The sequence below is a fragment of the Rutidosis leptorrhynchoides genome, chromosome 2 (assembly GCF_046630445.1).
Source record: "Rutidosis leptorrhynchoides isolate AG116_Rl617_1_P2 chromosome 2, CSIRO_AGI_Rlap_v1, whole genome shotgun sequence".
Taxonomy (NCBI): Eukaryota; Viridiplantae; Streptophyta; class Magnoliopsida; order Asterales; family Asteraceae; genus Rutidosis; species Rutidosis leptorrhynchoides.
Genome location: NC_092334.1, coordinates 69537175 through 69551799, shown reverse-complemented (window position 1 = coordinate 69551799; position 14625 = coordinate 69537175).

The following is a 14625-nucleotide window of genomic DNA, read 5'->3' as shown; positions in this document are numbered from 1 at the left end:
ATATTCGGATTTTGCAAATGACTATTTGTAATGAGCCGAGCTCTAGTTAGTCAACACGGTCCAATTTTTTTTTGTCGAGGTACCTTACGAGTAGGTGACATATTTTTTTGGGTTTTTATGTGTCGTATCACGGTTTTGATCCAAACAAATAAAGCTCACGCATCACTATGTATCCAACCTAACCTTTATTGAAGATGCAATATCTATGTTTTCTATTTAATTTGTTTTGTTGGTCATTGTATATTTTATGCTTTACTAAAAGGTAAAAACGGTGAACAGTAGTATCCTTTATGAAAAAGGACCCGTTCATATACATTATAAACAATTCACAATAGTTGATTACATTGTGAGGTATTTGACCTCTATATGATACATTTTACAAACATTGCATTCGTTTTTAAAAGACAAACTTTCTTTACATCGAAAATTGACAGGCATGCATACCATTTCATAATATCCACTATCCAACTATAAATTGATTTAATAATAATCTTTGATGAACTCAATGACTCGAATGCAACGTTCTTCGAAATATGCTATGAAAGACTCCAAGTAATATCTTTAAAATGAGCAAATGCACAGCGAAAGATTTCTTTAACACCTGAGAATAAACATGCTTTAAAGTGTCAACCAAAAGGTTGGTGAGTTCATTAGTTTATCATAATCATTTATTTCCATCATTTTAATAGACCACAAGAATTTCATTTTCAGTTCTCATAAATATACGTCCCATGCATAGAGACAAAAATAATCATTCATATGGTGAACACCTGGTAACCGACATTAACTAGATACATATAAGAATATCCCCTATCATTCCGGGATCCTCCTTCAGACATGATATAAATTTCGAAGTACTAAAGCATCCGGTACTTTGGATGGGGTTTGTTAGGCCCAATAGATCTATCTTTAGGATTCGCGTCAATTAGGGTGTCTGTTCCCTAATTCTTAGATTACCAGACTTAATAAAAAGGGGTATATTCGATTTCGATAATTCAACCATAGAATGTAGTTTCACGTACTTGTGTCTATTTCGTAAAACATTTATAAAAGTTGCGCATGTATTCTCAGCCCAAAAATATAAAGGGTAAAAAGGCAAATGAAACTCACCATACTGTATTTCGTAGTAAAAATACATATAACGTCATTGAACAAGTGCAAGGTTGGCCTCGGATTCACGAACCTAAATTAATTATATATATTTATATGTTGGTCAATATTTGTCTAACAAATTAGGTCAAGTCATAGTGTACCACAATCCTAATGCTCGAGACTAATATGCAAAAGTCAACAAAAGTAAATTTGACTCAAAATAATTCCAAAAATCTATACATGATTAATATATAGTTTAAGTATCGTCGTTTTTTATTTTTAAATATTTTTAAAAGATTTATTAGAGTAAATAATATAATTTATTTATTAATAAATAAAATTTTATATTAAATTTATATAATAAAATATACTTTTATATATATTAAGTAATAAAATTTATAGGGTTCATTTAATATCATAAAGATAATATGATAGGTATTATTAAAGTAAGTTATTACACGTAGTAAAATAAGTTTGTATCACATATTTATTTGATAAAATAATATCTATAATGATAATAAGTAAAAGTTGTATTATTTTGTAATAATAATTATTATTATAAAAATATTAATATTTATAATTACTAAGATGACATTATGATAAAACGATAATTCTAATTATAATAACTTTAATATTTACGATAATTTTTAATATTATCTTTAAAATAATAATTCTATTTAAAATAATAATAATAATGATATTTTATAGTAACAATGACATTTCTATTAAAATGATAATTTTTGTTAAAATGATAGTTTTAATACTAACGATACTTTTAATAATAATAGTAATGATAAAAATAATAAGAACGATAATTTTATCTAAATTAATATCTTATAATATTTTAATTTCATCAAGATACTTTTACTCATTATTTCCTAATCGTTTCGTTTAATAGCTTTTAATCGTCTTTTATATCGTGTTCATAATAATGATAATAATAGTAATCAAAATATTTAGGTGTTACAATTATTTGTTTTAATTACACTAATATTAATAATGATAGTTACTATAATATTATTAACGATAATACTAATAATTATCTTAATGATAATATAGTAATAATAATAATAACAATAACAATAACCATTTTTAAATAATGATATATATATATATATATATATATATATATATATATATATATATATATTAATAATGATAATAATAATAATAATACTAATAATAATAATAATAATAATAATAATAATAATGATAATTGGATAATAATAATAATAATACTAATTATAACTTTAACGATAATAACGATAGTAATAAAAAAACAATTTTTAATGATAAATCCCTTTTATTGATAAAGATAATAATAATGATAATAATAAGATAAAACTAGAACGACGATAAAAACAACGATAATAATAATCATTTTTAATAAAAATATCGAAAATTCAATTGATTATAACTTCTAATCCATTCATCGAAACCATTCGATATCTAAAGGAAAAGTTCTTAATTTTTCGCTAGCTTTCCAAGGAAATGCATATCTTATACCTTATCTCAACCGCAAGTGTAACTAATTCAAGATTCAACCTAACCTGTCTAAGGGCAATATCAAAAGTACAAGCATGCATAATCCTAAATACTCGAGCACTAGTCAGGGATACACTATTAGTATGTAAAAGTTAAATTATGAGTACTCACGTATCAATATTGAGATTCAATATTGCAGGAAAGGTACGTAGACGCAACGGAAATGATAAACACTATATTGACCTCACGAGCATACCCATGAACCATACTTAATCACCTCCATAGCTATAACCCATAATTTCTTTAATCCTATCCTACTCGAAAAACAATTTCGAAATCACTCGGACAGCACTCCGTCGTAATATTTTATGTATACTAATAATATCTTGAAATAATACGGAGTAAATATATATATGTAAATCGATTGAGAGAGTTTAGAGAAAAATATTTTCAAGTTTCTATGAAATAATGAAACCTATTGAATTCTATTTTTAATAGATTTTTGAATTATTAAAGTAAATTATTAAAGTATGAATTATTAAAGTGAATTATTAAAGTATGAATTATTAAAGTATGAATTATTAAAGTGAATTATTAAAGTATGAATTATTAAAGTATGAATTATTAAAGTGAATTATTAAAGTTAAAGTAAAGTAAAAATAAAGTAAAGGTAAAGTTTAAGTATAGTAAAAGTATAAAACTATGTACGTATTATACGCGTATAAATATATATAATATTAATTTAAATCGTTATATATATTTAATAAAATAAAATATAAATATCGTTATCTTTATCATACTAGTTAAGTAATGAGTTGTCAAAAGTGGTTCTAGATATTTATAAAAGTTATATACGTTTTAATAATAAAGTTCTTTTTAAACTGAAAACGTTTTTGTACGTTTAAAACTAAATAGATCAATCGAGTCTTTATGAGATTCAATCTTCCACTATCCTTTGTCTAGTTCTCAATGATTGACAATTTGTTCTTATTTATAAATTACTTTACCATTTTCCGAATATTGTTAAAATGGAAAGATTTCTCAAATCAACGTGGGCCTTTCAACAGAGACTTGTAATCATAATTTAATATATCTGATAATTCAATCATTTGATCTTATCTTCTAATTCCATTGATAAATATTTTGAAACAGATACAATCATATAAAGTATTTAATCTAATATTTTGTTTACGTTTTAAGTTATAATATATATACACATATACATATATAATCATATTCGTTTAATGGTTCGTGAATCGTTGGAACTTGGTCGAGGTTGAATGAATGTATGAACATAGTTTAAAATTCTTGAAATTTAACTTAACAAATATTGCTTATTGTGTCGGAAACATATAAAGATTAAAGTTTAAATTTGGTTGGAAATTTCCGGGTTGTTACAGTACCTACCCGTTAAAGAAATTTCATCCCGAAATTTAAGTGGAAAGGTCGTGAATGATAATAAGTATGTTTTCATGATACATACGGGCTAAAAATTAGAGTTTTATCATCAGCGAATAATTTGGATAAACAATCCATTTATATGAAGAGTACGAATGAAGCTAACATAGAAGAGTGAAATGAGTAAGTGTAGATTCATCTTATCATTTGACGTAGATATGATTGATTCCCAGATTTCAAGGGATTTGAAGAAAATCTTCTTAATAAGATTTGACTCTCCGGTAATCAAGCGAATTAGGATCCACTTTAAATGCGATCGTCCATTTTAATTATTCTGTCGGAGATTTTCTTATAAATTCACCTCCTTCATTTCCTTACAACTCACACCTTCCGTTGATGCATTTTATGCAAGTCCCTAGACATCTACCCACGTCCATTGCAGGTACAACAGTTTACAGGCCACCATGATTGCTCATTATTATCCTATCCGTGTTTGTATGTGGTTACAGGAACTGCAGGAACGAGATTTAGATGTTTAAATATGTTAGACTTAGTCAGACATACGAGTGAAGCCTCACTAGTACGGCTGACAGGCTCATATGCACGGTTGATGCTGAGCTAAGTCATAATTACAACCTAAATGAGAAGACACGAGTGAGTGATCACCCGTACGGCTGATGAAGCCAACTCGTACGTGTGATGAATGAATCATATGGGTGAGTCAACAGCAGGGGTATATAAAGTCTTATGTTCTTCATTTTAGGTTAAGCCTCTCATTTGTTACACACACTCAGATCTAGTGAGCTCCTCTGATTCTCTCTCAGTCCAAATCACCCAGGTGGTGAATAATAGCTCTAGGTGTTGATCTAATCACACTTGATTTAGTTGTGGTTTGACTAAATTAATCAAAAAAAACAAAAAACTTAACCTATTCACTAGAGGGTTTGATTCACTTATTCTGCCATTGTGTGAGTTAAATCTGTTGATTTCTAAGTTCATAGTCATGTTTCATCACCTTCTATTCTTTCTCCCTCAACTCATATTTTAAAGTATTCATCAATATGCTCCATCCAGCTCTGATTCTCGATATACTTCTAACTTTCATATCGGTCATTCTTCTTTTTCATCTACCGCCGAAAGAATCTATTTACTTCTACTATACTCTTGGGTTTATAGTGTTTCTAGTTCTCCCGTGTCTTTATATTACTATATATATCGATATATGGTTTATAATTTCTGGTTTGTCGTTGGGCTTTATATGTTCCCTTATATTTCAAAGTCTCTGCTTCTGTCTTCTATAATCATTATCATTCATAGTTAATGCTCTCTTTTATTTGCTGCAATTTATACCCCAATTTCTATTTCGGAGTTTTGTCCTTTCGTTTCTTCTTCTTGCGATTAAGCACCGCTTGTAATGGTCCAGAATTCACAGATATGAATTTCGGAATGAACATTGTTAATGTTCTAGGAAGGAAATTGTGATGGCACGATCTTGACTTGTCAAATTACTAGAATACCTTGGAAAAGGCCGAATCATCAAGAAATATTTTCTTGATATTTTAGAGGTTAAATAGAATACAAGAGTCGTATAATATGGCACATGATGATGTTATGATCTGTGAATCATCACGTTCCATTTAGAAACTCAGCATGACTTACTGTAATATAATCACATTGATCAAGTGTCATTATATTATACTAATTCATGCTTCAGTTCTCAACACTACTTCAAAATATTCCTATTTTAAACTTGAATCTTTCAAAATTTAGAAACTAAAATAGTTTCTTTTATGATGTAATACAGATAGCGCGAAGAGGTAAATAATTTCAAATAAGAAAAATTAAGAAAATATCTTCAGAAATATGGAGGATATTTATAATGAAAGATATGATGATATTTTAGAATTTCTAATATCAGAGGATGATGAAGAATATTGTCCGCAGGGGTTTAGAGTCAGGAGCAAGGTATTCGTTAATGACTTCAGCAGGTACTGAATCATTTGGATCCTTTGAAGTCAGGTTCAGTCTTTATAATTTGTCCACAGCCTCCTTCCTACTTTGCTCAATCCGTTTTCCAGTTCCAAAACTTCTCTTTTTCTGCGCTTTGCCAGCACACTTCATCATTATCATCCAGCTTTTACCATTTAAAGTCGTTTATAGTTTTTGCTGCTTCATCAGCATTTTTTCCATTTTCAGAGAACCAATTCGTAGTTCGGAGTGTTTTTCAGAAACTTCACATTCAAATTAAGTCCAGAAGATAGACGTTATATATACACATACAACTGTTGGCGCAGACATGCTGCAAGATTTCAAAATACTGATTGCTAATTCCCAATGATTCGTATGGCAATTCTCATTACAAGATGCGAATGAGTAAATGATGGGGTTTCAATGAATAATTATGATGACTTTTTGGAGAGGCTAAAGTCAAAGGGTAATGAAGTTGTTGGTACATCTGCTAATAATATGGTGGAATGTAAAAGGTTCCCTGGTAACGATGGTGTATATCTCAAGGTTATAATAAGGTTAGTCTGACTGAAAAGTCGAAGTTGACTTGCTGGAGCTGTGACAAAACTGGCTACTTTGAATAGGAGTCGCAAAGTTATTTTTGCTAATAAATGTCAAAGAATCTGACGCGGATATGTTGTTTAAACTTTTACTTTGGTTTCAAGAGTTTTTCGGGTACATAACTGTGGGTAACATGTGGTTGGATCATCATCTCGATTGCTCATCATTCAAAGTGTCTTCAGAAATTTTCGAAGGGTTTGAACATAGATTGTAATCGTTAACATACATTTGATGTTCTAACATAGTTTTGAAGTCAAAATATAGCTTGTGAAAGATGTAAGGATCTAAGAGTGATGATTTTGGTCATATCTCAAGTTAAATTTTGAGATTTCAAAATCAGAATATGTAATTAAATTTTGAATGAGTATGGTTGTTTTGATTTCTATAAAAGAATGTATATTGTTGTGAAAGTAGGGAGTATAATGGATGATTTGCTGAATCAGATTCGAAGAATGTAACATATTAATTGTGAATTTATATATCTCTCGGGTATTACCTAGCCGTTAAAAAAAATTTCACAATTAATATTTTGTACAAAAGAATTTTATTACAGTCTTTATGAAAAAATATATATATATATATATGTATATTTTCTTCAGATGTAACATAGATTTAATGAGTTAATGTTAAATTAAACTCATTTGATTTACGGTTGAAACTAGAATTGAATAATCCCTAAAGGCTTTAAAAAGTACATAACTTTTACGCAGTATTTCTATAATGGCATTGAAATTATGAATCAATACTTCGTTATTTGTTGATGTATGGTGTTCGGTTCGTGGAATTCTTGTGAATTTCGCAAAGTACGAATGATGTTATCTGAAAAGTTTCGGGTACATTGATGATGAAAGTATAAAATCAAATATATACTTGATTTATTATGAATTGGAATTTGTTGAATTGCGACAGAGATTGTAGTTAAGTTGCGGCCGAAGGACGTACATTATTGCATATTTGTAATATGAATTAACCGAGTAGTTAAGATTCACACACAATAGCTTAGCACTGAAAGATTTATTTCAAAATATATATATATATATATATACATATATATATATATATATACATATATATATATATATATACATATATATATATATATATATATATATATATATATATATATATATATATATATATATATATATATATATATATATATATATATATATATATATAATATACATATAATTTCTTCAGAGGAAATGAGTTAATTCTTCATAACTCGTTGATACAATATAAACGTTATTGATTCGTAATGATGTCCATAGTGATTCTTGACCTGACGGAGTTTGTGATGTTATCGGTGTTGTTGATTCGGATGTTGACTGTACTGACGATGCTGGTAACGCTGACGGTACTATTGATGTTGTTGGTAAAGCAAGTTTAGCTTGTTAATCACACACCATTTTTGTCAGGGTTTCTACTCTTCCTTCCATCATTTTGGTTCGCTTAACTGATTTATGGTTAGGGCTAGATTAGATAATCTCTAAGACTTTAGAGATTACATAATCGCCGCGGAATGTTTTTCCAATGAAGTTATGAATTAATACTTCGTCAGTTATTGTTGTTGGTACTCCTTGATATCTATGGTGCGTATGACGTTGATGCTCGTGGGACAGATTGTGAAGTTGAGGTTTACGACGCGGTTGTGGTTGGAGGTGGTAATGGTACTGTTGGCGTTGATGATGGTGGTACTGGTTATGCTGCTAATGCTGCTGCTGGTGTTTGTAATCTCTGCACCATATTCTCCAAAGCCACTACCCGAGCGCGAAACTCGTTGACTTCTTCTATTACACCGGGGTGATTGTCGGTTCGGACAAGCGGATAAATAAAATCTAAAATTTGATGTAATATATAATCGTGACGAGATACTCTGGAAATGAGCGAGAAAATGGTGTTTCGGACAGGTTCACCGGTAAGTGCTTCAGGTTCTTCATCAAGAGGGCAATGTGGTGGATTGAAGGGATCACCTTTTTCTTGTCTCCAATGATTGAGGAGGCTACGAACCCATCCCCAATTCATACAGAATAGGTGATGATTGATTGGTTGATCTATTCCGGTCACACTGCTTTCGGAGCTTGAATGGGATTCCATTTCGGAATTTGAGTGACTTGAACTGATGACGAATTCCATTTCGTATGATTGGATAAAGGATTTTTTTTTCGATATGAAATGATTTTGGCTAACGGATGGTATTCTAATTACATAGAATATATATATATATATATATATATATATATATATATATATATATATATATATATATATATATATATATATATATATATCTAAATCAAAAGATTTCGTAGATTACGAAGGACTTTGCGGGATATGTCAGGCAAAGTTTAAAGTAACAGATACGATAAGATATGATTTAGCAGATATGCTAAGATATGAATTTTTGTCTATACACTATTCATGCAATCAATGCAGCAAGACGTGTCTTAGACTAAAAATGATAAGCAGGTAATTTCCTGAGGATGATAAGTAGTTAATTTTCGACACAAAATGATAAGCAAAACTTTTGACATGCAGACACGGTCGAAGTCCAGACTCACTAATGCATCATATCGACTTATCAATTAGACACACTAATGCAGACCTGGTTCGCTAAGACCACCGCTCTGATACCAACTGAAAGGATCCGTTCATATATATTATAAATGATTCACAATAGTTGATTACATTGCGAGGTATTTGACCTCTATATGATACATTTTACAAACATTGCATTCGTTTTTAAAAGACAAACTTTCTTTACATCGAAAATTGACAGGCATGCATACCATTTCATAATATCCACTATCCAACTATAAATTGATTTAATAATAATCTTTGATGAACTCAATGACTCGAATGTAACGTTCTTCGAAATATGCTATGAAAGACTCCAAGTAATATCTTTAAAATGAGCAAATGCACAGCGGAAGATTTCTTTAACACCTGAGAATAAACATGCTTTAAAGTGTCAACCAAAAGGTTGGTGAGTTCATTAGTTTATCATAATCATTTATTTCCATCATTTTAATAGACCACAAGAATTTCATTTTCAATTCTCATAAATATACGTCCCATGCATAGAGACAAAAATAATCATTCATATGGTGAACACCTGGTAACCGACATTAACTAGATACATATAAGAATATCCCCTATCATTCCGGGATCCTCCTTCGGATATGATATAAATTTCGAAGTACTAAAGCATCCGGTACTTTGGATGGGGTTTGTTAGGCCCAATAGATCTATCTTTAGGATTCGCGTCAATTAGGGTGTCTGTTCCCTAATTCTTAGATTACCAGACTTAATAAAAAGGGGCTTATTCGATTTCGATAATTCAACCATAGAATGTAGTTTCACGTACTTGTGTCTATTTCGTAAAACATTTATAAAAGTTGCGCATGTATTCTCAGCCCAAAAATATAAAGGGTAAAAAGGCAAATGAAACTCACCATACTGTATTTCGTAGTAAAAATACATATAACGTCATTGAACAAGTGCAAGGTTGGCCTCGGATTCACGAACCTAAATTAATTATATATATTTATTTGTTGGTCAATATTTGTCTAACAAATTAGGTCAAGTCATAGTGTACCACAATTCTAATGCTCGAGACTAATATGCAAAAGTCAACAAAAGTAAATTTGACTCAAAATAATTTCCAAAAATCTATACATGATTAATATATAGTTTAAATATCGTCGTTTTATATTTTTAAATATTTTTAAAAGATTTATTAGAGTAAATAATATAATTTATTTATTAATAAATAAAATTTTATATTAAATTTATATAATAAAATATACTTTTATATATATTAAGTAATAAAATTTATAGGGTTCATTTAATATCATAAAGATAATATGATAGGTATTATTAAAGTAAGTTATTACACGTAGTAAAATATGTTTGTATCACATATTTATTTGATAAAATAATATCTATAATGATAGTAAGTAAAAGTTGTATTATTTTGTAATAATAATTATTATTATAAAAATATCAATATTTATAATTACTAAGATGACATTATGATAAAACGATAATTCTAATTATGATAACTTTAATATTTACGATAATTTTTAATATTATCTTTAAAATAATAATTCTATTTAAAATAATAATAATAATGATATTTTATAGTAACAATGACATTTCTATTAAAATGATAATTTTTGTTAAAATGATAGTTTTAATACTAACGATACTTTTAATAATAATAGTAATGATAAAAATAATAAGAACGATAATTTTATCTAAATTAATATCTTATAATATTTTAATTTCATCATGATACTCTTACTCATTATTTCCTAATCGTTTCGTTTAATAGCTTTTAATCGTCTTTTATATCGTGTTCATAATAATGATAATAATAGTAATCAAAATATTTAGGTGTTACAATTATTTGTTTTAATTACACTAATATTAATAATGATAGTTATTATAATATTATTAATGATAATACTAATAATTATCTTAATGATAATATAGTAATAATAATAATAACAATAACAATAACCATTTTTAAATAATGATATATATATATATATATATATATATATATATATATATATATATATATATATATATTAATAATGATAATAATAATAATAATACTAATAATAATAATAATAATAATAATGATAATTGGATAATAATAATAATAATACTAATTATAACTTTAACGATAATAACGATAATAACGATAGTAATAAAAAAAACAATTTTTAATGATAAATCCCTTTTATTGATAAAGATAATAATAATGATAATAATAAGATAAAACTAGAACGACGATAAAAACAACGATAATAATAATCATTTTTAATAAAAATATCGAAAATTCAATTGATTATAACTTCTAATCCGTTCATCGAAACCATTCGATATCTAAAGGAAAAGTTCTTAATTTTTCGCTAGCTTTCCAAGGACATGCATATCTTATACCTTATCTCAACCGCAAGTGTAACTAATTCAAGATTCAACCTAACCTGTCTAAGGGCAATATCAAAAGTACAAGCATGCATAATCCTAAATACTCGAGCACTAGTCAGGGATACACTATTAGTATGTAAAAGTTAAATTATGAGTACTCACGTATCAATATTGAGATTCAATATTGCAGGAAAGGTACGTAGACGCAACGGAAATGATAAACACTATATTGACCTCACGAGCATACCCATGAACCATACTCAATCACCTCCATAGCTATAACCCATAATTTCCTTAATCCTATCCTACTCGAAAAACAATTTCGAAATCACTCGGACAGCACTCCGTCGTAATATTTTATGTATACTAATAATATCTTGAAATAATACGGAGTAAATATATATATGTAAATCGATTGAGAGAGTTTAGAGAAAAATATTTTCAAGTTTCTATGAAATAATGAAACCTATTGAATTCTATTTATAATAGATTTTTGAATTATTAAAGTGAATTATTAAAGTATGAATTATTAAAGTGAATTATTAAAGTATGAATTATTAAAACGAATTATTAAAGTATGAATTATTAAAGTGAATTATTAAAGTATGAATTATTAAAGTGAATTATTAAAGTTAAAGTAAAGTAAAAATAAAGTAAAGGTAAAGTTTAAGTATAGTAAAAGTATAAAACTATGTACGTATTATACGCGTATAAATATATATAACATTAATTTAAATCGTTATATATATTTAATAAAATAAAATATAAATATCGTTATCTTTGTCATACTAGTTAAGTAATGAGTTGTCAAAAGTGGTTCTAGATATTTATAAAAGTTATATACGTTTTAATAATAAAGTTCTTTTTAAACTGAAAACGTTTTTGTGCGTTTGAAACTAAATAGATCAATCGAGTCTTTATGAGATTTAATCTTCCACTATCCTTTGTCTAGTTCTCAATGATTGACAATTTGTTCTTATTTATAAATTACTTTACCATTTTCTGAATATTGTTAAAATGGAAAGATTTCTCAAATCAACGTGGGCCTTTCAACAGAGACTTGTAATCATAATTTAATATATCTGATAATTCAATCATTTGATCTTATCTTCTAATTCTATTGATAAACATTTTGAAACAGATACAATCATATAAAGTATTTAATCTAATATTTTGTTTACGTTTCAAGTTATAATATATATACACATATACATATATAATCATATTCGTTTAATGGTTCGTGAATCGTTGGAACTTGGTCGAGGTTGAATGAATGTATGAACATAGTTTAAAATTCTTGAAATTTAACTTAACAAATATTGCTTATTGTGTCGGAAACATATAAAGATTAAAGTTTAAATTTGGTTGGAAATTTTTGGGTTGTCACACTTTACTAATAGGAGAAAATGTTGAACAGTTGTATCCGGCGAGATCTAGGAGCAGGCGGCGAGCCTTTCAGGGCTCTGTGCTGGGTTCTTGTTGGTAAGTGGTTGTTTTTGTTTTTGTACTTGCTCATCGCGTTTTTTTCCGATCTGTTGGAGGTGCGGGTTCTTTTCTCCGGCGGCTTCGCCGGAGCTTTTCTTTATCATTTTTCAAAACGGTGAATTTTTTCTCATCGTCCCCGTAGCCTCTTAGGGCTTGCTGATGTTATTTGGGTGGTCCTATTTGGATGTTTTGGCCGGGTCACTTGGTGAGCTTGTTTGGGGCTTATTGGTGTGTGGGTTCTAGGTCTGTGGTTTCTTTACGATGTTTGTTTGTTCCTGCCCTCTCGCTCCATCTTCCTCATTGCCAGATTCGGTTCGGAACGGTCGGTGTTGTTGCCGCCTTAGCGACTCTAGGGTTATTAAGCGCCAAAAGATTGGTTTTTTTGGAATATTGTTCTCGGTTGTCTCCCGACCTTCCGATGGGTAGGGGCTCGACGGGTTAGGGTTTCTGGGTTGACTGCTGTTTGGGGGTTTTCTAGGATATGCTAGCTAACGGGGGTTTTGTTCTGGTTCTCTGATTGATGCGGTCTCGATGCGGGTGTTCTTGGGTTACCCAACGAATGGATGGGTTACAGATTAACGGGCCTGGGGAAGATACAGTTGGTTGCGGGGGCTTGTGGATTGAGGTACACTGCTGCAGACTTCGGTTCAGGTGAGGACTTTTTTAGGATTAAGTGTTATAGGTGGCGGTTACTTCTCATGGAAGAAGTAGCTTCTCGGTATCGGCTAGAGGTTGTTTTGGGGTTCTTCGCCCTTGGTGTTTATCAATCAACTAGTGAAATAACCCGTGAAATCAGGACTTTGTTTAAACGAAACAATTTAATGGCATGTTTTAGGTATTAAGTGAATGTAAATGCTAAACTCATTTATTTTAATGACCCGTTTGACTAAGAAGCTTGTCGTTGTTTTTACAAATATATAGAAACATGTATTTTCGCATACATATGTAACGTAATTAATTTCGTAAAAAGAATCTATATTTGAATATTAATAATATAATTATTATAATTATAATTATTATATTAAAAGTAAATAATAATAATAAAGTTCGCTCAGAGTTGAGTATTTATATTTATATTTTTAATAATAATAATTATTATTATTAGTAATAATAAATGTCTTTTAATTTTTTTAGCAAATTAAAATTACAATTTAGAAGAAATTAATATTTTCTTTTATAAAAGATTTCATATTATTTTTTTAATTACATTAATATATAATTATGATATCATTATTATGAAAAATAAAGAGTAATTAGCTTAATGATGACATCATTATTTAAAGCTTTATATGACTATATAGATGTTATAGTTTATTTGAATCAAGTTCATGTTGAACATTAGATTTACTTTCAAATAGATTCGGTATCTGTATTTGTAATACTTCATGTAACGGCCTAGATCACCGGATCTTTGTTTTTATTTATTTATAATAATATGTTTTTTGCTATAAAAAAAAGTAGCCCACCCACAAGCTTCACACACTTGTACTCCTAGCTTACCTATTTGTACCATCAAGCACCACCATTTACTCTCTATTTTGTCTCTTCCCAATTTTTTTTCTATTATTATTACTACCTGGAGTATTGTATTGTCATTGTTATTATTACTTTACTATTGTTATTGTTATTGTTATTGTTATTAATACTTTTGTATTA